The sequence below is a fragment of the Oculina patagonica genome, unplaced genomic scaffold (assembly GCF_052425735.1).
Source record: "Oculina patagonica isolate OP01 unplaced genomic scaffold, crgOcupat unplaced5, whole genome shotgun sequence".
Classification (NCBI taxonomy): Eukaryota; Metazoa; Cnidaria; class Anthozoa; order Scleractinia; family Oculinidae; genus Oculina; species Oculina patagonica.
The window spans coordinates 209,517-236,185 of NW_027558361.1; the positions used below are offsets into that span (position 1 = coordinate 209,517).

General features: G+C 37.7%; 1 protein-coding gene, 1 long non-coding RNA gene and 1 pseudogene across 2 annotated transcripts in view; 1 reads left to right on the forward strand and 2 right to left on the reverse strand.

Moving 5' to 3' along the window:
* Positions 1-26,669, reverse strand: part of LOC144640816 (uncharacterized) — a 142,805-nt gene that overhangs the window by 16,759 nt on the left and 99,377 nt on the right. The gene's annotated exons all lie outside the window — the stretch shown is intronic.
* On the forward strand, positions 13,016-17,290 carry LOC144640826 (uncharacterized). Its single transcript, XR_013568447.1, has 3 exons — positions 13,016-13,240; positions 13,535-13,580; positions 16,875-17,290. It is a non-coding gene; the product is annotated as an uncharacterized LOC144640826 (long non-coding RNA).
* On the reverse strand, positions 21,666-22,414 carry LOC144640831 (E3 ubiquitin-protein ligase DZIP3-like; annotated as a pseudogene).

Consider the following 26,669-nt stretch of genomic DNA (forward strand, 5'->3'; position numbering starts at 1 on the left):
AAATAGATCGATCATTTCGGTCAATACGATTTGAAAGGCACTGCCTTTTTTCTTCAGGCACAACCATGGGCCCCTACCTGGCACAACTGTCTCACGGCATATAGTCCTACATATCTTCCGATCCAGTTAAAATAACTGCCGTATTCCATCGAATAAGCGCCGTCCCCGAATAAGCGAAGCATTTGAATAACGCCGCATTTGGGACAAAATGTAAATAAGCGCCTCCTCCGAATAGAAGAGTCCCGATGCGGTGCTTATTCGAAGAATTCCCTTTGACCGACAATGGAACTCTAAAACACTTAAAGTGAATTTAGAAAATAGCACAAAGTAAATACGTGCGCTGATTGGTTAAAAATTGTGTTTCTATAACTCGATGGAGACACAGACAGTTGTCGTAGACACGGCAATCAATATTCACGGCGCTAAAATAAGCAATGCAAAAATAACAACTAATAATTGTGCCAAATTTTAATGTCACAGCTGACAAAAACCAGGTTAAGACTAAACAAATATTTGCAAATTTTAAAACAAGCGAGTAAGATGTTTACAGAGCCCGCTACACATTCAAAAATAGTCTGTGAAACTTCACTCCATTCTAGGCTTTGCAGCACTTCAGAAGTATTCACAGCTCCTCAACTGGACAAGATATTCGTCCAGAATGCCGAGTCAAACTTCTTTTAACAGAAAAATAATTCACTTTCACCTCCAAGGTTCGAGTCGCTCGATCGTCGGTCGTCAAACCATTCGGTTAGTTCGATGAACCGAAATAAAACCACAATTCTTGACTCCTTCCAGTGCTGGACTTCAGTTAAACCATCGACTTAGTTATTTCTCATAATTACGTTAACTTTGGGGCCTGTTTTCATTGTTTGTTTGGCCAAACAACGGTGAATTTTAGACTTGAAGCAAATGTTGAACAGTTGATTTATTTCTGTTCATCGACTCCCGTACTATGATTGGTTGATTACTGTTGATGACGTAAAACCGCGAGGTGAAGAGAATCTACGTTTTAATGTTAAATAAAGCGCTAAATATTACTTTGTTGTGCGTTATTTTCTTTGTGCTGTTTTCTAAAAGAAATAGAAAACATGTTTTCCGTGTTTCTATCGAGTTATAGAAACACTCGTGAAAGTTTGGGAGAACTCGAAAAAGCTGTGGAAACACTCGTCTATCGACTCGTGTTCCCACAGCATTTCTCGTTCTCCCAAACTTCCACTCGTGTTTCTATAACTCGATAGAAACACGGAACATGTTTTCTATTTCTTAAATATTACACCATTATTCGATCAACAAGTGCTCTGTCCAGAATTATTACAGTACGTAGTTTTGTTGTGAAGGCCGTTCACGAACTTTACCGTTACACCAAGCCCAATTTCTCTCTTTCTTTTTCCGGGTACCTGTGCAAGTAGTCTGTTTTCAGTGTTTGCTTTGTTTCAAAAGTGGTGTCCTCAAATTACCCCCCCCCCCCAACCTCCCGCGAATTAGCGCCGCATTTGAGACCTGAATAGGGTATACATTCGCTGAAACTAGACTTATCACTCATCACATGGAAACGTCATCCACAGTCCAGTTGACCAACCAACATTTCCAAGTACACAAATCGTTAGTGAGCTAGACTCTTGGTCGACCGGTCCGTATTCGAGCCCTGGCCGGAATCATTGCATTATGTTTTGGGGCAAGACAATTTTTTTTTCCCACAGTGCTGTCTCCACCAAGGTGTGTATGTTGAGGAGGAAGGAGAGGATAATCCTGCGATGGACTAGCATCTTATTTTGTAGGAGTAAAATACTCCTACTATATATTGAAACTGGAAGAAGCTCCGGCCTGACGGGCCACTAGCCCGGGGGGGGGCCTCCCCTATATGGCCTATACGGGGACGTGCCGCTGGATAGGGTATGGTTTTTGACTCCTTCGGTCCTGAACAGGGTATATAATTTCAAGCTCCTGTCCTAAACAGGGCCTGAATCTGTCCTAGACAGGGTATGGCTGCAAGACTGTCGTCCATGTATTTACATTGTTTTCGCTTTCACTGCAATAAAAAAAGCATTATTTTATTCGGTGGGATAGGTGTTTCTGCATTTCAATGCTTCAAACGTCGCGTATGGGACGCAATCACAATAAAGCGCAAATGATTGTTGATGTTGTCCTTTGTCCTAAATAGGGTCTTAGAATAGGGGGTGTTGTCCTACACAGGGTAGGTACTTTTTAAGTTTTTATTGTCCTAAACAAGGTCAGGGTTTCAAACTTCCAGCTGCACCCCTATACCTAAACTTAGGTCAAGAACCCCCCTCCCCCCCCCCCCCCTCCCCAGGGACTAGGCTTCAACAGTTTTTTGAAAAGCCATGAAGAAGGAAAGTAACTTTTAGATCTTTTACGACCAGCGCGTACCATGCATACGGGGAAAAGTAATTATACCCGAGGCCTCGAGCCCGAGACGCCGTCCATATCTCTACTCTTATATAACATTTTGACGTAATATATCAATCACGAGAGGCAGTCTTTCATCGGAATATCCAAACTCCGAGAAGAGAGTTGAAAATACGACGCGCAGCGGAGTATTTTTGACGAAATTCGAGGTGTTTGGATAGCCGATGAAACACTGTCTCGAGTGTTTGATATATCTTCTCGATCGAAACAGAAACTTCGGAGTAAACGGAGAAATAAAATCGTAAAAAATCTATGCCAATTAAGATCGGGTTTCAATATTCTTTGTTTTAACTTGATGAATTATTAATGAGTTTGAGAAAGAAAAAGTAACAAGGGGCAAAAACGAAATAGTCCGTTTTACTCTACCAATTGCCCTTTATGAAATGTCGAAAGGGGTAAGGAATTATCCCTTATATTACTTTTCTTTTAATCCACCAAACACCGGGCAGTCGATCTATCTAAATATTCTAAATTGTTTTCTTTTATTTAAAGCCGAATGGACCCCTGTCGAAAGTGAAAATTTAATTAAAGTAGAAATACGTGTCACTTCTTGAGCTACGTAAAAAAGGCAACATCCTCAATTTTATTGATGGTTTATACACGTTTTTATTTCGTCAGGTAGCGAAAAGGAAGTTTTATTTTGTCTTCAAAAGGATATAAAAGAGCAAGGATAGTAAGGATCTGGACCTTGGGTTGAGCTCAGGGGGGGTACTCGGGATTTCAAATGACGGGTATGATCGAATGGGAGCGAAAATCATGACCCAAAAAATCCCTGAGGCTTCCAACAAAACCCAAAAAAAACCCTGGACCAAAAACCAACCCCCAAAAAATCCCATTTCAAATTTCTAAGCCACGAAATAAATCAGAAAGGGAGAATATAAGATATAACACACAAAAAAACACACATTAGAAACACGTTGAGTGTTTGTACTTTATTCACAGAACTATGTGGTCAAAGCATTGCCACGAATTTTGAGATTGTTTGTAATACCCCCAAAAATCCCTAGTTAAATCAAGCCACCCAATAAAATACTTGCCAAATTTTGCTACCCAAAAAAATCCCGGAATCGAAAATTTCAAACCCAAAAAAATCCTTCGATCATCCCCGTAACTTTAAATCCCGAATAACCCCCCCCCCCAACTGGGGGGTTGAGTGCCTTCAGTGAGGTGTAGCGGAGAGGGGGAGGGGTGATGGAGTGGGTTCAGCACTTGCGATAACAATATTATTTTGGACAAGACGGCGTTGCCGCTCAGAAATGATTTGCCGTTAATTTAACCTTTGGTTGTTTGCATATTGTAAAACAACTGCTGTAGAGGCTTCTATTTTGATTGTTTTTCGTCGAAACTGTGCCATAATCCCCCTACTTGTTTTAGGTAGATGGAAAGGGTCGAAAAGAATTTCAACTTGAGAAACTCTGCCGAAATTTTTCACGTTCTCACTAAAGTTCTCACATTTTTTTCCGAAAAGGATCATAATTGTTCTTTTTTCAACAACTCGGCTGGGTTATTTTTAAAAGAACAATCATGATCGGTTTTGGAAACAAAAATGCGAGAACTTTAATGAGAACTTGAAAAATTCCGGCAAAGTTTTTCAAGTTGAAATTCATTTCGACCCGTTCCATCCACTTCCCCTTAAACACAAAACAATTAATTTAGACGTCCTGATCTTTCAAATCATCGTGTTTTTTATTTCATTTATGGAAATCGTGAGCAAAAACCTACCGAGTGACTAGTACGAAAGCGATTGCGTGACACGCAAGTTTCAAATTAGTCAACATGTCATCGGAGAACAACAGTTTGTCTGGTTTGTTTCCGACCATGAAGAACTGAACGGACCGGCGTTTCGGTCGAGAAATCAAAGGATTGATACAAGAAGGGTATATTTATTCGACGGTTGTTTAACAAGAGATGGGAATATATCATGGCAGACCTGAAAGTGGTCGAATGTTGAATGTCAACACGGAGATGTACTGAAGTTGTCGACAGCACGCTTGAAGACTGATCGCTATTAAAGATGGCGATAGGATTCGAAATTCGCTTTACCCTCGATATTTAGAAGATATGGTGTTCAGGATGATCTTAACAGGGAGCTTCTGCTGTAGATTACATCTAAATACTAGTAGAAAACGGAGGAAAGACTCAGAAGAAGACGTTTTGGACTCTCAGGCCGGGAGAATGTGGGTATTGTTCACGTTTCAGTGACAGATAATTTTGTAATTATAAGTATTTTGAGAGCGTTCGCACTCAGCGCGTATAGAGAGCCCGAAATAAATTTTTACACTAGGTTTTAGAATGGCATTTCCCCTTTCAAAATATCTGAAATTCAAGTTATTTAGAGTTTTACCGGGTAGAGAAATTCTTTCTCGAAAAAGAGCGCCAAATTAAGAATTACGAGCAACCGAATTTTAGTTATTTTCAGCGGCTCGCCGTGACCTTCGCAATTAACTTACAGAAGAAAGATTGGACTCAAATGACTTATAAACACTTCAATAGTCCATTTCTAGGCTCAAAAACGGGGTTTCATCTAATGCGAATGAGCCAGTGCGAAGTTTACGACACGGTGTTAGTCATGTTTATTTTGTGTGTTTTAGAAGACACTGGGGTTCATAACGGTTTTGTAATTTTTTGACCGGTTGAAGAAATATTTGAAGAAAAAAATCCCACCACGTTTCTAGGCCTACCATAGGCTTTCTTTGGGCGGCATATCAATAATTCTGATGTGCAACTTTTGTGCCACTTATTTTTGTTTTCGCGCGGTATTAGTGGATCTTTGCTCTTAAGTATCTATATGACCAAGCCAAACATCTCATAACAAAACCATTAGTTATCTCTAATATAAAGAAAAGAAACATTTATCGCCGGTACTTGTTTCTAACGTATATCCTTCTCCGTTCATAGAAAAACTCACTAAGACCACAAGACCAACAGCCAACAACAAATCCACGCAGGAATTTTACAGCGGTTTTACCCTATACTTACGGGTACTTACCACAACAGCCGTTCAACTACAAATCGGACCTCTGAGGGAACAACATCCGTTAGTCGTAATGATAATGAGGATCGAAATACACAAATAGTAGCGAACCAACGTGCATAAATAGCGACGTGCAAACGATCGATCTCATTGCTTGATAAAGTCTAGCAGTATTGCAGTCAAAACGTCTTGCCACTATCGCGAGACAAATCGAATAAACGTTCATTCCTATCCTACACCACGATGAACAATATTCACATCTTTAATGACAGTTTCTTCAAATGTGTTTAAACAAAAACGTGATAAAATAGTGCTGCATAACTCTGGTAGACAACTTTCTCTGAGATTATTTACGGTTTTAAGTGTATTGAAATGATTTAACTCTATACCTATTGTAATCATTAAGTCTCCTAGCAACCGTTACAAGGGAAACGGCATCAGAGCAATCTTAAAACATGCATAAGTAATGTTCTATTCTGTGTCCAAGTGTGGAGTATTTTGGAGAAAAAATGGACAGTCTACAATCATTTGAAAATCACTGGCACAATTCAGGTTTGAAAAATTAGCATAATGGGATAAAACGGTACCCGTACGGGAATGCCGATTTCAGAGCGATGTCCCGCTAGCCCATCAAAAAAAAATATTTTTCTGCACTACTTAGATGTTAATCTGTCTTTTTTTGCTATTCTCACAAATATAGCAGGGGGGTGCAACGACTCGAACATTTTTCAGACTTGGCTCCTAGACTATAAGGATTCTTACGCGAACTTTTCCGAAATGAGATGCAGGGCTCTTATTTATACTCGCGCTTGTAAGGGACTGGGGCGAATAGAGTATTTATTTGCTCGACAATTTCCGTTTCATTTGTAAATTGTCTTGTTTTCTTTTTTGGCATCAGACATGGTATGCAATGCATAAAAAATTTTCTTTTTTTCTTCTTACTTGCTGAGAGAACAGAGTCACATTCTGCTGTCGAGTACGACAAAGTATCTTCTGCTGGATCGTTGATTTGTAGCTGGCTGCTGTTACTATCGTGCAATTTAGAATCTAGTTGTTCCAAGGAAGGATCTGGAAAAGAAATCAACGAATCGTTAAAGAACTTGGTCTCCTACGCAGTAGTGCATCCCTGAACTCTCTCTTTCATGCCCTCAATAGGGGTAACATTAGGCTAGAAAAGAGTCCAGGATTATTTGTGTGCGTATACTAAAAACGAAGGAGTGTGACGTTACTTCTAACGCACGCCGAGGTTGGAATTGGTCGCTCAAATGACGAATTCAACAACGCCACCCCATGTGTGACTCCATTGCAAGAACAGTTGTCATAAATTAAATTACGTCCAAAGCCAAAAGGTACTAAATCCAGATAAATAATAACAATAAAAAAAATACTTAATTGACCACTCCCCGATTGGGGCTTTTCAGGGCCAATGTAAATAAATACTGAAACAAACAAATAAACAAAACATGGTTTAAAATCAGGAGATAGACCATTTGGCTATTTACAAAGGTAGCTGAGGAGTTGAACTCGGGACTACCAAAAGAAAAACACCAGCTAGTGGTCAGAACGGGATTTGAACCAACGAGTTCCGGATTTCGAGTCCACGCTGTCTTCTTACTATCAGCATCGGACGATAAATAAATTGAACTAACTGATGACTGAAATTAGTCAGACTCCTATGACCTGTACCTTGCTTGAGAAGACAGCCGTCTCTGAGGATACATCTGGAAAAAAACAAAATCAATATGAATCTTCAAAACACTTAACCTTTTAGCCCAAACAGCAAAATTAACAATTCTTAGATTAAAATTTCTCAAGCGCTGGAATATTTGACTCTCAAACAAATAACAAAAGCACAGCCAAGGTATCTATTTTTTTCTGCCTTAAAGTTTTTTACTTTCAGCTTTTCTTTTATAACAAGACAGAAGACCGCAAACAAACAAAAGTGTTTTTTGGAAGAATGGACGGGAATGTTAAAATGCTCCGAGGCACTTTTAGAAGCGCATTCATCGTTGCTTTTTACAGCTATATAGTTTCACTAATGTGTAACAGTTTATCATATGGTCACCAAAATAACACTTCATTATATAGACCGTAAACCTAATAAGTATAGATTCTTTGTTGTTTTAATGGAGTAATATGACGTCATTTATGACCCCATTTGACTGCCTTTATTGGATGAAAAATTGCATAATTATTAAAAATTAAATGAATAACCCACGAAAGCAAGTTCTGATAAAAATATTGTTTTCGATAAAACTTTTGTTTTCATTTGCAATATCAGTCCAATCAATGTCTTCTTACTATCAGCATCGGACGATTGAAAAATTGAACTAACTGATAACTGAAATTAGTCAGACTCCTATGACTTGTACCTTGCTTGAGATGACAGCCGTACTCTTCCGTCACGTAGCCACTGGACACAGTCTCAAAACTTCCGTGCGATGAAGAATCAAGTTTCTCTGAGGATACATCTGGAAAACAACAAACTCAACGAATCTTCAAAACACTTAACCTTTTAGCCCAAACAGCAAAATTAACAATTCTTAGATTAAAATTTCTCAAGCGCTAGAATATTTTACTCTCAAACAAATAACAAAAGCACACCCAAGGTACCCATTTTTCTGCCTTAAAGTTTGCACTTTCTTCTTTTCTTTTATAACAAGACAGAAGACCGCAAACAAACAAAAGTGTTTTTAGAAGAATGGACGGGAATGTTAAAATGTTTCGAGGCACTTATAGAAGCGCATTCATCGTTGCTTTTTACAGCTATAAAGTTTCACTAATGTGTAACAGTTTATCATATGGTCACCATAATAACACTTGATTATATAGACCGTAAACCTAATAAGTATAGATTCTTTGTTGTTTTAAGGTCGCGGGGGATACCTACAGCATGAATAAATTCATTAGGCGAAATTTTTCTTGACCTGCATCTTTTGAAACGCTTATTTCTCGACCGTTATGGGTGCGATTAAGCTCAAATTTTACAGAGACGTTAAGAAATGATGGAATATTATGAATGTCATCTTTTACTTGGAAGATTTCTCTTGACGGCGGTAATATAGCCTCGGAAGTGACAAATTGGGAGAAACATGATTTTGTGGCAGAGTTTGCGGATCGATTAGGAGACAACACTCTGTGATCTTGTCAATAACTGATCAATCAATACCTATAGTGTGTCATAACAGAAGCGGATTTTTTAATTTAAAGTTTGCCAGCAAGTTATGATGCTTTAAATGCGCAAATTTGAATTTAATGCTTTCTATCTCTTTCTAAAAGCGCTCTTTTAAAATTCCGCTTCTGTTATGACACACTACAGTATTCCTAGCTTGCCTCCCTGCGGTGGCGGGCATGAAGTTCCATATCCGCGATGAATTCTCTGCCACAAAATTGTCGGAAAAGTCCAAACTTTGAGATTTCCGAAGTGTCCCGATCAAAACACGGTTTCCAAATGGTAATTATTATATTACACGCTTTTATGGTGAGAACAATGCGTTTTCAAAAAGACAAACAATTCCACACGCAAACACATCAAATCACGCGCGCGTGCTCATATTTTTATGCAAATATCTCGTCGTAGAGTTGTCGATGTCAGTCGTTGCACTTCGTGCATACGCTTTCAATAAATGCAAAATGATGAACCTAAGCTGTCCCCCGCGACCTTAATGGCGTAATATGACGTCATTTTGACCCCATTTGACTGCCTTATTTGATGAAAAATTACATAATTATTATACAATTAGTTGTATAACCACGAAATCTTCAAAGCAAGCTCTGATAAGACTATTGTTTCCGATAAAACTTTTGTTTTCATTGGCAACAGCAATCCAATCATTTTTAATGCCTTTATTATTCTTTTTTCTTAAAAATCAATGTTAATGGACTGTAAAACTTAAGTCACCAATAAAAGAAGATTAATTTTTAAGGTACAACTTAAATTGTGTGCAGTACACGAAAGCCAGCGGTAACTTGTGTTATGACACATGTTAATGTCTTAAAACGTGACAACAAAATAGAAGTTTACGTTCGGTCGCATTAAAATTCATTTCGCAGAAAATGCCTTTAACGGGGTTTCGTCAAGCACGCTTAATTTTCACCTGCCAACTAGCTACATGTAGATGTATTTTTTAAAGTGCTTAAAAGAGATAAAATCTATTTACTTTGAGATGATTTTTTAGCTCGAAAAAACGAGCAAAAGACGCATTGCAAACTGTCTTACTATTCTGTACTGACGTCTTGAAAGTGCTTTATAACTGATGAGCAAATTCCATCAGCCATTGTTAGCTCCGAATTTTGGTACATTTAACAAAAAATAAACTCCCTGGAACTTTAAAACAATTCTTTTTAAAGAAATAAAAGTTCGAATTCTCGGTCCTGTCGCGAGATTCTTCATATTAGACAGACGAACGAAGAGTCTGAAGTAAATGGGGGTTTTATTGAAAAAAGCAGTCACCATGGCCATGTGTACCTACTGCAGCAGTATATCAAGTGTTGCATAACATAGAAACCACTCCCGAGATCGTTTCCACCAAATGCCATGAAAGGAAATTTATATATGTTATTTGCCGGCCGGGAGGTCCGTATTGGGAAAAACTGAGGCCGAAGGCAGAGGGCCGTGCTCAAGACCGAGGGTACAGTTTTTCCCAATAAGGTCCAGCCTAGGCTGGCAAATAACGTTTTTATTTTTTTCCTACTTTAATTTGTTTGGAAAAGAAACCGAGAAAAAATGTGTCGCAAAATCTGCAAATGATGTTGAGTCCGACTCGATCGACGAGCAAGAGTGAAGAACTCTGTTTGCTATTTAATTCGGAATAAAATAGCTTCGTTTAAAACGAACCGTACACAAGAAAGGTTCAGCATATTTAATTTACACTGCAGAGAATCAAGGAAAGCAATTAAAATCATAAATATGGAGCACATTAGCCACAAAAATTAGAACATTTAAATCGATTCCGGCTTCGATCACGAACAATTCCCGATAAATGTTTTAAAAAGTCTTGAAAGAAGCTTTGCTCGCAGAGTGTTAATCCTATTTCTCTTGACTCAAAAATTCTCTTTGACTGAAACGCATTTTATCAAGCTATTCACACTTGTATTGAACAAATTAATAATCTCTGCGATGATTCCCAGCAGAATTTTATTCTGATAAACAGTGCCAAACTGAATGAAATGCGTAGTGTCTACGAACGGCACAATATTATGATAATTACATGTAATTTGTCCGTTTTTAATCAAAGAATCTCATTTCCTTGAATGATGCCAAATAGCGCTCTGTTTGTAGGCAGTTTAACTCTTAGAGGGAGTCTAAAAACCGGTGAAAATTACCGCAATGGCATGAAAATCATTGCGAAATGCACAAACAACCGCAAACTACGAACGGTAAACTACAAATCTCAACAAACTTACTAACATTGGTAATGAAAACCAAACGGAATTGTGTTCGTTTTATAAGCAATGTGGTCATACTTACAATCATGGCTCATTTACACTCCTTTAATGACGGACTAAACATAGCTTTTTTCCCTCTATGGCATCTATCATAAAAGTTATTCGTGTTATCTAAATTAATTTTTATAGTCAACTTACTTGGCTTTTTAAATAGAAACTCTTTGCACGCCAAGTAATCCTCTTCCAAAACAGAGGTTTCTATTTTCACGGACTCTACGCCAAATCTTTCCTTAATATCATCTGTCAAAAGGTATTTCTCTGCAACTGCATTCAGATGACCAGAACAACAGTCCTTCCACAAGCGTTCGAGACTTTCAAGATTTTGGACCTCAACTGCTATTTTCATTTCACCCTCGCGTTCTTCGCCTGGTCTTGAGACATTGATTACTTTGACAAGATGATGAGCGTGTTGACGTTGTTCGCTAACAGGATTGGTGGCTATTTCTGTCTGGAACAATTTTCCAGAAGCCAGTTTGTCTTGTATTTCTTCTTCTAACTGTAGGCGAGTCTCCCCATGTGTGTTCGTAAAATTACCTCTGTCTACGTTTTTTTAATAAGCAACGTACATGAAAGAGAAAACAAAACGGACATAACACTGGAAAAACTGAACCCTTTACAGACTTGGCTAAATTTCTGTAAATTTAAATTCTACAGACTTTCTATAAAAAGAAATTTTAAGGTCTTCTTTCACCGTCATAATAGAATGTTTGTAAATTATGGTTTTACATACATTTTGCATACTTTTTGTATTTTGTAATAAGACAAAATATTTATAAAATGTCTGTGAATTCTTAGTGCTCAGAGTATGAAGCATTGACCATAATTTACAGACTTGACAAAATCTCTTTATTAAGTCTGTAAATCTACGTTTTACAGAGGATTTGAGTGTTTGCATAAAAGCTTCAAATTTTATATAATGTCTGTAAAAGCACATAAGCAGGGCTTTGTAAAATGTATGTAAAAGCGCATAAGCAGGGCTATGTAAAATGTATGTAAAAGCGCATAAGCAGGGCTATGTAAAATGTATGTAAAAGCGCATAAGCAGGGCTATGTAAAATGTATGTAAAAGCGCATAAGCAGGGCTATTTAAAATGTATGTAAAAGCGCATAAGCAGGGCTATGTAAAATGTATGTAAAAGCGCATAAGCAGGGCTATGTAAAATGTATGTAAAAGCGCATAAGCAGGGCTATGTGAAATGTATGTAAACGCGCATAAGCAGGGCTCTGCAAAATGCATGTTAGGCCCGGTTCATACGTCGCATATCTGCCGTGTCGAATTCAATTAAACGAATTAGATTTGGAAGAAGTTCAACGTCTGAATCGGCTGTCGAATTTCTGCCGCACGTTCGACTAGTCTTGTCGCATTATCCGACAGAAATGCGACGCCGACTTAAACGTCGAACTTGGCAAAAGTGTAGAAGACCAATGCAAGTCAACACAATTTGCGTACTTACCTTGCAAGCATAGCTTCAACAGAGCGAGAAATATAACCGGATTTTGGCTGAATTTGGTTACGGTAAATACCTAATCGTACCGCTCGTTTGGTCTCGACATGGGCATTTTGGTCGGCTGTGTCTCGCCAAAATACGAACCATGGCTCTGCCAAACTCGCCTGATATGCTATCGAAGATTACCAAAAAGGTACGAGTAGGTATAATAAGCAGGGCTCTGTATAATATCTGAAAAACTAGCCTGCGAACAGGACTCTGTACTCTGTGAAAGTACACAAGTCGAAATCTGTGTTATTTATTCATTTATTTATTTGTCTGCTTATTTATTTTTCAATTAATTATATGTTCGATAAGCTTTAGTGACACATCGCTTTTAGAAGTACCAATATATCGAGAGTTCGCTATATCGAAAACCTCGATGTAACGAATATCGGGGTACATTTTACGTTTGGATCTTCGGATTGTGTTCGTTAAAACGAGGATTTTGTAATATCGCGGATTGTTATATCGTGGTTCTGTTCCATATATTTTATTGTAACTTTGGCCGGCCAGAAGAATATCATTATAATATATATATCATAATATTTATTTTTATTTATTTATTTATTTATTGTATGCGGAAAGAACATCGCGTCCTGTTATCTTTCTGTCTGCTTCGGCCGAGAAGAACTGGTTCCGAAGACCGAACCGATCATGCGCAAGATGAATAAATCCCGGCGTCCTCTCTGGCTCTGACTTTTGGCGGTTGATTCGTAACGGGTCGAAGCGGTCGAAGCATGGTCAAAGTGTGTGTACAAATCCATGTTTAAGAAGCTTTTTACTCGCTAGAATGATAATTTCGTTCGCCTAAAGACAGCTTATCTTCTCGTGTAGCTCCATGGAGTCTTCTATAACCGGATCTCCGATCGTTGCGCCTGTTGTGGGCAAGGGTCTTTCCAAGGTAAGGTTTTGCACAATAGTTATACGAGTTTCCATCAGAGGGTTTCCATGAGGCTTTATTAAGCTTAATATTTTCTAGGTAAGCTTTACCCGGTTTATTTTATTTATTTTATTGTTTGTTTCTTTCTGCTCGTACACTTGTCGTACGAATTCGACGATTCATAAACATGTCAGACATGTGTACAGTGTATGTTTGGCATTTTGTTATTATTTTTTTTTTTATCTGTTTATCATTTATTGTGGAAATTAAAACACCGAACTCCTCAACATGTCTGTCTTATTGTATTATTTCCAGATACAGATGTTTAGGGTTGATTGCAACATATAGCATCTATGACCATGTAAGTACAAGACTTAGTTTTGTTCCTGACAATGAGTACTAATTTCAACATGTAAAGTACATTGTGAGCATTGGTACATTTATTTCAATCTCTCTGAAACTCTACATGTATGTAACCAGAGAGAAAAGTCATCTTATTTTCGTTCTTGACTGTTCTTTGTGATTTTGTTCCGCCCATTTAGATATTCCCCTGCCCCCACTTACTGCCCCTGGGTCTCTGAGGATGGTGATCCCCAAATAAAAACCACCTGTATTAATGATCAATTCTAATGCCTTGAGACCTTCCTTTGAACTTTTTTCGGCCCAAATACCATGGTAGTCAATTAGCAAAAGATCCATAACTTGGAGGAGTTTTATTTAAATGAAGAAAACTTCATTGATCAAAAGGGGCCATGTTTACTTGCCTGGATGTCATCCCCACCTTTTTTCAGGGTCTGGATTATGGGGGGCCCTTTCTTATATAAACAGGGCTCAAAATAACAGCCGTTCAATGGACAATGTCTGGCAAAGATGACAATTTGTCCGGACAAAGTTTCAGTTTGCCGGTCATTTTCACCGGTCACATACATGGCTTTGAGAATGATAACTGATGACCAGAAGGGCATTAGAAAGCGATCTATTCATAAAAGCTGCAGCTAAAACAGTGAAGAAATAGCAAACAAACTTAGTAAAGGGTGTGGTTTGGGGGTGCTTGGTGGGCTGGGGGGCGGGGGGCGGGGGGAAAAAAAAAAAAAAAAATCTAACGAACAGCAGAAATGAGTGGTAGTTTAAAAAGTGCTATTTTCAATATTTTGACTGTTCAGAAATGACACATGACCGAGCTAGAATCTGTCTGGCTGGACAACATGATCGGTAACTGTCCGAAAATTATTTTGAGCCCTGTATGAAGGTCTGGGTCTGCCACTTTGTGGCAGACAAACTTATGCACTGTATTGTCTTGTATTGTCCACACTATGACTCACCATAATAGAGAAAAATATTAACAAGCCAAGTACACATCTGTAGCCCAGACATCCAGATCCTGGATGGCTACCCCCAGCATTATTCACTGGCCCTACCTAATGTACCAGTATGAGAGTGAAGCAACTTACCAAAGAACCCAACAGACTTATCCTTGTTAGTGCTGAAACAAGGACTGCATGGTACATGTGAGTGCACTAGCAGTCCAGTGCATTTACATGTACCATTAGGCCACCCCTTCTCCCAATAAATCATAATAATATCAGCATAAACATTAACACAAGAAGGAGCATGTTTTCCCCTAATTTGAGTACAGTAAAAGCCTGCGATTAAGAACCTATTATTTTTCCAGTTAGCCTAAACAGGTTCTTACATAAAGGGGTATTAACACAAATTCAGGTTAATAAGGTTCTTAATAGGTTCATAATTTCTGAAAAAAAGTTTCAATATTGTTATAGAGATTTAAGTTGTTTTCCGCCTATTCCTTGTATAAAATTTGCATACCACATACTGGTAAATGCTTACAATGTATGCTAAAATGAAGCACTAATTATTTAGAATATGACATGATTTTATGCATAGTAATGCTTTGTCCAAACTTATTTCCCAAAAGTAAACATTTTTAATCATTTTTAAAAAATAGAACCTGGTTCCAAATTTGAGGCTTAATATGTTCTTATAAAAATGGTCAGGTATCTACAGCGTTATTTTCAAATTTTAGCCTAACTGGTTCTTAAATGTTTAAGGTTCTTACTCGCACGTTTTTACTGTACGCTTATAAATGCTAGAATATCGTTGATTTTGTTGTGACTTTGAATATGTGCTTCTTCTTATTTTGCTTACAAGTGTTTATCTTTATGCTATGATTCTTCTGTCACCATTATTGACTAAGCTGCACTGTACATGTGTGCCATTACTTATGCTTATTCTTGTCATACCATATTTGCCATTGGAAACCAGCTGTAAAGGCCAATTTACATAGTATGATTTTATTGCATGTGACATGGTTGTGAAATGCTAACAACAGGTTTATGACACAAATAATTATTGTGTTGTGAAAATCCAACCTACAGCGTACAACTAGCTTATGAGTGTCATAGGCCTGCCGTGCCGTAAGCTTGTCACAAAATCGTACCGTGCAAAGTACAGTGTACCTAAAAGAATACAGTCATAATCAGTTTGGTGATGGTCCATCAAACCCTGTAACAGATTTAGATACATGTACATGTATATGACTGACTGACTGACTGACTGACTGACTCAGGGACTGCGCAAAAAGAATTTGAGTGGGGGGGGGGCTGAAAGTCGAACCCTGAACTGAGTAAACTTTGGGGGGGGGGGTCCGTGGGAGTACAGGGCATGCTCCCCCGTGAAATTTTGGATTTCAAATTCACTTAAATACCGGAAAATGCATTTGAAATGAGATGTTACCAGAAGAAATGAAAACAGAAAAGGCAATTTCACTTTATGTTACAAAATCAATTACATGTACCATTAGAGTGGGCTTGAAAACAAACCGTATCATCTTATAAACTTAACCCATTTGGTGGGATCGAAATGACCAACGATGAAACAGGCCTTAGCTTTTAAGTCCCCTTAAAAACCAAGTTTTTGGTAAAGGGCATAATCCTGTAGTAGCCTAACCTTGACTACCCGTAACCATTTTCAAATAATAACCGAAAACCTTAAAGACAACTGTCCGCATTTCCTTTTTTTATGTATCTACGTTGAAGGCGAGTTTATTTTGGCTATAGTAACTGCTGTTACTATCGTCCTTTACAAACTAAATCAATAATATGGCTTCCAGAATTGAAATATTTTAAGTAATTTGTCGTTTGTTTTTTCATTCATTATTTTCTTTCCCTTGTTACTGTAAAAAAGTGGGGGGGGGGGCTAAAGCCCCCCTAGCCCCTTCCTCTGAGCGGTCCCTGTAGACTGACAATAAGAGTATATCTTCATTGTGCCTTACACTTCAAAATGAAGGTATTGGTTGAGTTACAGAAAGGTTGTATAGCAACTACCGGTATGGTAACAAATTACTGAACTATAACATGCAATGAAATTACAATGCAAACTACAGTCGAATCCCGATAACTCGAACCTTCAAGGGAAATCGAAAAAGGTTCGAGATATCGGGAGTTCAAGTTATCGAGGGTAAAATTAGCAAGAAAATGACCTGAAGGGGGAATCGAAAAGGTCGAGAGGGGGGTTACTGAGGGTTAGAGTTATCGAGATTCAACCGTATGCCTGACTGATTGACTCACATTTTGTTGTTATTGTAAAATGTTTGTGCTAGTCAATTTGTAACAAACTGCTCTCCCTTATTCAATTTCAGATCCCACATTCAATTGCTGAATTATCTTATGAACTGCAAGGGGAGTTGATGGCCTTTCAATCAATGTTAGTCTCCACCCAAGAGAAAAGAACCTTTTAAGGACATATGAGTCCTGTTCATGAAAATAAGCAGGGCTCATATGTCCTTATTAATAAAGCCTGGTTTACACTAGCAACGCAAGCGCAAGCACAAGCATGATCGCGCAAAAAGGACAAATTTTGATCCTTGTGTTTGTGCTTGCTGTCAAAATGAAATACGCTTGTGCTTTTGCTTGAGTCGAAGCCATTTTCACGGAGAAATACAGTGTAAGAGCTGTTATCCTTGCACTTGTGAAAACCAGGCTTAACAGTTGGTCATTGGACATTGGCCGATCAAAATTTGTTCATGTCTGACGAAACGCCAAGTTTGGTCGGACATGATGTGGACAATTAATTAAATCATTGTCTGCCAAGTGGTGTTTCTTGGCATTTCCTTTCCAGAGGAAAAAATTTTTTTCCCCTTGGGGAAGTTGAAATAATTATATTAGTTCAATATAAAAAAAAATTTTTTTATTAAAAATAATAAAAAACCCCCCCCCAACAAAATTAAAAAAAACACAAAAAAAACGAAAAAACCAAAAAGACGGAACAGAACAACTTAGTTTGACTGACAATAGATGGATCCAAACTGTCCAATTACTGTTGACAAATTTAATATGAGTCTTACAGCCAAAACATCACGGCTAAACTGACCAATCAACATCAACGAACCTGACTTATAACATCATCGACTGACAACAACTTTTCACTTGACTCTGAAGATGACTTCCGCTCAGGTTGTTGAAACGTCAGTCACCAACAACAGTTCTTCTCAGAACTACTCTCACCCAGACGATCACACTATATGAACTACTGATAGTCCTGGGTTCAAACCATTTACTGTACTGCTAAAAGTGTTTAGACTAGATCTACATTATCAAGCAGCTTACGTTAAGGTATACATGTATATAAATACATCGATGCTCACATGGAAGTATGAATGTACCGGTACATGTAGCATCATACTCACATTCACATATTTTATCCGTTGAAGAAAGCTTATAGGTTTAAAACATGCTACATGTAATAGATATTTCAAATTGTTATAAAAGCATGTTTGCAACAAGTGGATTTTGATGATTATGTTTATGTATTATTAAGCAGATTAAACTACATGTATTGACAGTACATCTATATTAGAATGTAGGTTGAGACTGATTTACAATTAAATAACATGATAGATTATTTAAATTGTTAACTATTAGAGGGGATATTAATTTGTGTGTTTATGTTATGTCTCTAATAAGACTATAATTTACTATGTTGGAAAACGAGAGGGGTGAAATACATGTTTTGTGAAATCATACTTTATTTTTTTTAAATAATATATTGTAATGATACATGCAGAGCAGGTTGTTTTGAAATAAAGGTTTTATGGCTTGCAGTTTTCAGACTACCTTTTTTTATCACGGTCGACTTCCGAATGAAATGCAATGCATGTTGTCATTTCATGTTAGGGTAAATCACATTTACAGTGTGCTACAGCCATTTAAATATATGTTCATTAATTTTACTAATTTGTAAAGAGATTTTATAAAACTGCAAAATCTCTTTAAAAAAAGACATTTTGCAGCCCTTTGAATTGATCTATGGAGTACAGATATTTTACATAGATTTTATTGTTCTGCTTGAAATCTATGTAAAATAAGTACAGAGATTTAACAGAGATTTTATTACATTCTTCTTAAATTTGAAAATTATTTGCATAATTTACAAAGAAAACACCAACATTTTATAGACATTATATAGACATTTTACAGATATTATGCAGAGAATCCGTTAAATTCACAGAGATTTTACAGATGTTACAAAATCTCTGTAAGTGTGCACATTTACAGACTTTGGAATTTACAGTATAAATATATACATTTTATAAACATTTTACATAATTCAGAAAATCTCTGTAAAACTTTTACAGAGATTTTACAGACATGTAATAAAATCTCTGTAAAATAGTTAACAAATTTACAAGAAAAATACCAAGTTTTTACAGATATTATGTATACAAAATTAGACAAAATTTACATACTTTCTATGAGATTTACAAAATGTCTGTAAGTGTGCACGTTTACAGACATTGAAATTTACAAGTAAAGTACAAAGATTTTATAAAATTTACAAAGATTTTAATAACATTTTGCAAGTCTGTAAATGGTTCAGTTTTTCCAGTGTAAGCTGTTTAAATTATCAAAAATCAAACTTTTTCCGCCATGTGAGCTACTTAACGTGTACTTTTCTTACCCTGGAATTAACAGTGGTTAAAGGACGCCATTTTACCTAGGTGTAAAAAAAATTATCTGGGGAAAGTACGATTTCACATGCAACCGATTTCACCCCAGGAAAATTAACCAAGGTAAATTGAACTCCTCCTCCTGTTACGAAATCAAAGGGAACTTTAGAGCAAAGATTGTTTTAGCATATTTTGCAGTTGTCTGCCAAGTTTTGGCTTTTGAACCAGGTCGCCGACTCGACACCGCCATTTAAGATATCGCGTATTATCCTCGATTCCTTTTCTAAATGCCGTCGTAAGTTATTTTTATAATAACACAGTTGATGGTCTTGATGTTGCCTCCTTGTTACTTGATTGTGCTTTGCATCTTCTGTTTTCATGTGCATGTGAGTCCTTTCATGTATGTATTTGTTCATCTTAAAAAATTATACCATTTTTTTTTAATGTATAACACTTACAATTTACTGCAAGATTTACAGTCATGGCCTCTGTTTCAGAAGCAGACTGAGTATAATCTTGGGGCAACAATCCTTCTCCCTTCATTGGCGAGTATCGATTTCTTTCTGAAATGCGGAGAAAATGCAACACCATTGTCTTCAGTTTAGGAAGCTTAAAAATGTACCAAACTGTACAAAACCAATGCACCAAACTGTCTATTCTAATATTTTAACCTGTAGTAGATTTATTTTCAATGATAAATCAACTCTTCAAGTTCTTGTCGCAGAATCTGGTGTGTATCCGTGATTTTCTTTCATCTCGACTAGTTGTTAGGCCCAACGAATTATTTGGGAAGTTTGTTCCTCTGTCTTGCCCTACGCTTCGAACGCTGTTACCGTTTCGTTGTGGAATCAATAAGGACTGAACTTGGCTTGGTCGCGTCAATTTGAAGAATACTAACAGCTAAATGAAAGGCCAATTAGGGGCACAAATCATTAAAGACGATTGCATCTTCATCGCTTTTGTAATGGCAGAAACGTGGCTGAATTTATGGAAAAGTAAACTTTTTTACTCACGCAAAAAAAGAGACGACTTGCATGCCAAGTAATCTTCTTCCAAAATAGTTGTTTTCAACTTTACAGAAACCACACCAAATCTTCTTTTAATATCATCTGTTAATAGGCTTTCCTCGGCTACTGTATTTAGGTGACCAGTATTATAGTCCTCCCACAGACGTTCAAGAATTTCCAAAGTGTGGCACTGCACTGTTATTCTTAAACTACCTTCAGTTGCCTCTTTTACTTCTAGTTCGAGTTTTGATTGAAGATAGCATAGAAGGCAGTAAGGTATGTGCTCAGACGGAATGCCATTTGCCATAGTCTCAAAGAAGTTCTGACACACCTCAGACATAAGCCGCCGTTTTTTGTTCTCTTGCTGTACATGATCGTCAGTGCCTGTGTTTTTGAAGGTAGCATCAACTAACTTTATTGCAATGGGCAACGTACCTGAGAGTGAAGAATTCAAGTTATGAAACTCATAAATAATTAGTCACCTAGCTTATTACCGTAAAATTTGCGGGCTAAATCTTTGAGGCCACGAAAAACAGGTAGACGTGCGCATCCTTAGCGGAGCATTATGCGGAAACAATCTCTTTCCCATTACCCGCGTTACCCAGCATAACGGGCAATTGCTGTTCAGAGGAACGCAGGCACAGAGTAAGAGATAAATACGAAAAGAGTTCGAGTTTTTTGGAAGTTTGATAAAAATGTTTCTCGACTGTTTGAGATAACTTCTAGATAGGAACAAAAAGCAAAGTGTAAACGGAGAAATAAAATCGTTCAATATCTGCTAAAAGAGATCAGTTTATTATCCAAACCACCGTCGCGACGTTTTCTTTTTTTTAACTTGATAAATTTTCACCATACAACACTTCATTGGGTTCCGTGGCAATCCTTTGCATTTATACTTTTCAGAAAATTTGGCAGAGATAATAATTATTAAAAGCGCTTCGCCTAAGTTTCCATCTAAATGTTGTTATGTATATGCTATGTTTACGACAGAACTTTGTGTCGTTGAAATTTGTTCTTAATCAACAGACTGCGAGAAGTCTACTAGCACCGGATTATCGATGGCGCTTTATTTGCGTTCGCGGATCTTGGAGAAAAAAGAAACTCCCCACTGCCAATGGTGCCATTTAACAAGCGAACTCCATTTGACACACTACATCAAACGTTGTTTTGTTGTTGCTACTGATGTTTTCTTTGTTTTCTTCTTTATTTTTTTAAACGGATGTTTAAACCTCATTCAAATGTTACATGGTGAAGTCCGGACAAGCTATTTTACTTTCAGGACGTCAATTAGACTTTCTCATAATTTGATAGAAAACGTACTTTTTCCACTATTTGCCGTCAATCCATGATACCGTGCCAAAAACGTTCTGTTCAAACAAGAAGCTTGGAGTTATGTTTTACCTCTTCTCTCACCGTAATTGCTTCCCCGAAGAAAATAATAGTGTTTTAGCAACAGTAAATAAACTGATATAACAGACATTATATTCATTTAAACGTTAGAATCCCTCAAATTACTCACCACAAGCGGCGAAAGCGTCTTTTAAATCGCACACATCCTTGTGCATGTTTTCTAGTTTATCATTATGTCGTTCTAGTTTATCGTTAATTTTAACCAACTCGTCCCGAATCTTTTCATCATTTTTCTTCCACTGAGTAAGAAGCGCTTTAAAATGTTCCTCGAAAGCAGGGTCCATACACTCAGTCTCCAGTTTAGCTATGGCAACTGCATAACTTGATCCTCCCCAATCTCACCAGTACGTCCCGGATGTCAGCCCAGTAGCTGTTGAACTTTGCATCATCCACAGAAGCTTCCGCTACATGAGCATACACAGTATTTCTGTAATGTTTAAGTCGAACAATATCTGCTTCAAGACTCTGGTCTAATGTAGCAGGAAGGGTTTTCCAACCTGTTGCAGGACCAGGTAGACCACAGATGTTTCTCAAGAGGACGCACAAAATTGTTATGTCAAATTTTGCTGAGGAAACAGAAGAAGGGATTGCTGGGTACAATATGCCCCACTGTATTGGATCAAGGATTCCTTTTGACCTCAGTGACTTTAATATGGCTTGACAATTTGTAAGAACTCTGTAAAGACTTGCCGGTGAATGAACTTTATTGAAAATGTCTCGTAAGGCCTGAGATCCAACTTCAATCAGAAGACGGCAGAGCCTGGCATAATTAGTTTTCTCTTTTGTAGATGCCACTGATGGTAGATACGTCGCCATAACAATGATTGATAGTTATTGGCAATATACGAACTTCATGCCTAGAAAAAAAAAAAAAAAAACATTACGTACGCTGCACGAAAAAACCTGTAAAGATTCAAAGGGTGATGAGGCAGACGATGGAGACTGAAAAAAACAGTGTTCATTCCATTCTTACAAAGTTCTAAAAACTTTCGATGGCGTTCAGGAGGTCTAAATGTTCCCTTGATCTCTTAAATAGTTTTCTCCCTTGTTTAAACGAAATAAATTCAAATGTTCCGTAAAATGGTCATAAAGTCCCCTTTATAATAAAAATAATCCTCGTTGCCTTACAGCGGGTAAAATCATCTAAAAACATTCCCACAGAATGGCCTCAGAAGTAAAGTACTGAGCAGACGGATCGAATTTCTAGCTTCATTTACCAGGGGCGTTTCAGCCGGCTCTGTAATCGATTCAACATTAAATTGGGGACGCTTCTGATATTAATTTTAGCATTGAACCTGAAGGGTGCAAAAGTTGAAATAGGTCAGTGAATTAAATATAGCCCGATTAGTGTATAGGTACAGGTATAGGTATGGATGATATAGGTAATAAAGGCTACATCATGGCTTCAAAATTCTTTTAGTACATGTAATACGATTCGACGCATTTCGAATGATTTACCTATTGAAGTCCGCCAGGTTGAAGATCTCGCCACTTTTAATAAATTACTGTTTAAATCGAAATTACCCATAGAAGAAAGCTGCGGTTGCTCTTTCTGTGGACTGTAATTTTTAAAGATCTTTCTAATTGTGATTTTAGACATCTTTAATTAAAATTGTAATTTTTAAAGAGTTTTTTAATATTAGATGCCTTTTAAAGGAAAGTTATATTTTTATAGATTTCTATTTATTCATACCATAATCAAAATTTGTACATTATATGCACTTTTTAGCTTTTTAAACGTCTTTTATTTGTAATCCTAAGCTCTTCGTGGGTAAAAAATTATGTCTATTATGTCTATGTTTATTAACTACATCATGACTAGTCAAGGTATAAGCAAACTAATGAAGGGATTTTTCATACTGACTAGAAATGGTTGACACTTAAGTTGCCCCCGCTGTTAATAAGTTTTTTTCTTTTCTTTTTTTTTTTTCAGCACATCCGTTACCACAGTCAGTTCTTTTGCTTGCTGTTTTGGCTGTACTAAATTGATTTGAAATTAATTTTCTGTTTGGAATGTTTATAAAGAAAACACTCGCTGGCGGCTCATGTTTTCTAATCGTTTCTGGCCTCTTCTTCAAGATGGAACGAAGACATACGATTTAAAACGAACTGTTAAAGCCAGATGAATAAACAAAACAAAGCGAAATTATGCAAAAAGTCTGAATTACAAGAGCGCAACTGCAACAGCTTGTCATCATTTTGCCGTGTTTTGCTGTAATGAGCGATCTCAGCGAGGATAAACTTTAGCAACAGCTAAACGTTTTAAAATTACCATTTGAGCCCAATTCTCAATTTCAGCCGAATCTAAAAGGATGCCGAAAGATTTTTTAACCTCTGTCAATGCGAACGCCTGCCGCGAGTTTCAATTACATGATGAGCCACTTTATGGGTACCCGCAGACTTCAGTTTCGTCGCACTTTTTCTTTTTATGGATTGAAACTACGTGATAGTGTAGTCAGTATAATTCACAGCAAAACAAATATCTCACTGCAGTAACAAATTGCAAGCAAAAAGAATACAGTTGCTGAAACAGTAACTGCAAGGAAAATTAACGATTGTTTGGGATTTTTTTTTTTTTTTTTTTTTTTTTTTTGGATGCAGGTGATAGCGTAGTGCAATGCTATCACGCGCAAACCGGGAAGAGGGTCCTCGAGGACGTCAAAAGGCACCCGAGCAACGAACTCGGCCTCTCCCCGGGCCAGACTACAGACATGGAAACAGACCTAGAACAGACTCAGACAAAGCATGGAAGGATAGGAGAATACACCCTGCCCACAGGTGAACCTCAACATAGAACAACACATTAGACAAAGGAACATGAAAACATTACCACAGACACAGAACACGGATTTTTTTTGAATTTTTTGGAATTTTTGGATTCAGACTTTAGGACTCAAACACAAGATACTCAATAAGAAACATACTACAGATTAAACACTAAGAGGCCATCAGAAACGGAAGCAACAACACCAGACGCGCCCCACTGTTTAGAAAAGTACTGACGAGCACGACGACCGGAAAACTGGGAAAACCAAAGCTTAAGGATGAAGCAGACCTGAGAACGAACCGAATAGATAACATCCAGAGCAGAGGGCATTTGATTTTTGAAACGGAAATCATTACGAGCAAGCCAGATTCGATGTTTAGACAAGTTGATAAGGTAGACAAAGACTCTCGGAATAATCGTAAACTCAGCCATGTCAAAGCCAAAAAAGATATGGCGAAGACAAAGCGAGGGGGCAGATGGAACAGCCCGAACCAAGAGACTTTGCACCCAACCAAGAACACTCTGAGCCAGAGGGCACTCAAAAAACAGATGGGACGCTGTCTCCAAGGGAGCACCACAAAAGCAGTCAGGCGGGACAGAGGTCATACCAAAGGACAAACGGAGACGATCAGCAGTGAACACAACACCATGAGCTAACAACCAAGCAAAATCATTCACAGGACGATCAAAAGGGAGAATGTGAACTTGGCTCCAAGTAGACGATTGTTTGGGATTTGTCGCCGACGTTCTTCTGTTTGTTCAACTTGTGTTGTTATTTATGGCATTTATTTTTTTTTAAGTTTACTTTCATGCGACCCCACAAGCTCGAAGCTTACATTTAAATTTTCGCTTCGGTCTTGAGATATTTGCAAACTCTTATGAAAAATTGCATAGCTTTCGGCTTCCAGACAGTGAACCTCGAATGAAACCTCAAATCTTTACCCCAAGCTGAAAATCAACTTTTACCAACGGTTGCAAGAATGGTTGAAACGTTGTTGTCGCGTGCGCTCGTGTTTACGTTGATGGGTTGTCATCAAGACCCAATCACCGCGCAGAGACTCGTTCATCCTGCGTCAACATTAACCAATCACCTTACAGGCATTTATCAAATCTCCATGGCAGTTCCGTGTGTTTGTAGGTAACAACTTTAAGACAAATGCACCATCCAAATTTTTCCGCTTGTCGTTTTACTGATTTCCATGGAATCGATCAAATGTTTACGAGCTTTGTCCACAATCTCGAGCCCAGAGCCCGTCGGTCAGCGGTATGGGAAACTGGAGTTGATCAGATCGTTTTCAGGTCGATTTTAGATCAGAAACTTGGTCTTCCGGTTTTAATTGCGCATGGTCTTAGGTCTAAGCAGCGGAAGTAAATTTCCCAGAAAGGAAGTAAATCGAGAAAGTTAAACTATTTCAAACACACTAACGACGGAGCTGGTAGTTATCGACGTAACAAAAAGTAAAAATAATATTCTGCAAGAAAGAAGAATAATGACTTAACTACAGAGCGTCTGCCGCTTTGGTTTTGATTTTTTGAGAATTCTGCTATATTTGTTTGAAATGAAAGCCTACCAGGATTCCGTCTGCGAAGACTGCGTGCGTGTGCCCGTAGTTGTTTTGCAGAGGACGACTCAGAAATTTACATGATGAACAACGCACGAGGAAGGTACTGTTCTGTTCGTTTTAATTTTGTTTGGCGGTCTTCGCATAATTATTCAGTTTTTGCGTCTTTCTCATATTTAAAAGGCTTCTCCCCGACAGTACATCTTTAACGCAATTTTCATAAAAACAGCTTTCCAGAATAGATTGCATGTTTTCAAGCAAATATTTTTTTTTTCTTGACGAACGACGGTAACATTAATTAGTACTGGCCAAACCGGTCAACGCTATTTAATAGGTTTTAATGAGCAGTACAGCGACTCTGCACGTGCACGCTCGTGCACGTGCGTTTTAATTGTTTGTATATTTTTTCCTTCGGCAAAACAACAGCGCTTAATGCTCAAATTCTGTTATTACTTGGAATCGAACAATGTCTTCGATATTTAGTTTTTCAGCCGAAACGGAGTTTTGATTGAAAACAGTAGTTCTAGCGAGATTTGTAAGTCAACTATAAATTTAGTTTTCAATCGACCTTGTCCTTTGTGTCGCCAATCGGTGTCGCCGTCGTTGTTGCTTTTAAACTCCTTCTTTATTCATGGTGTCCTTTTGAGTTCAGTGAGGAGAAAATACTTCATTTATGTAGCGCTATTCCACGAGTTCTAAGGTGTTTTACAAAGAAAAGTTGAAATTAAGTTGCTACTCCAAA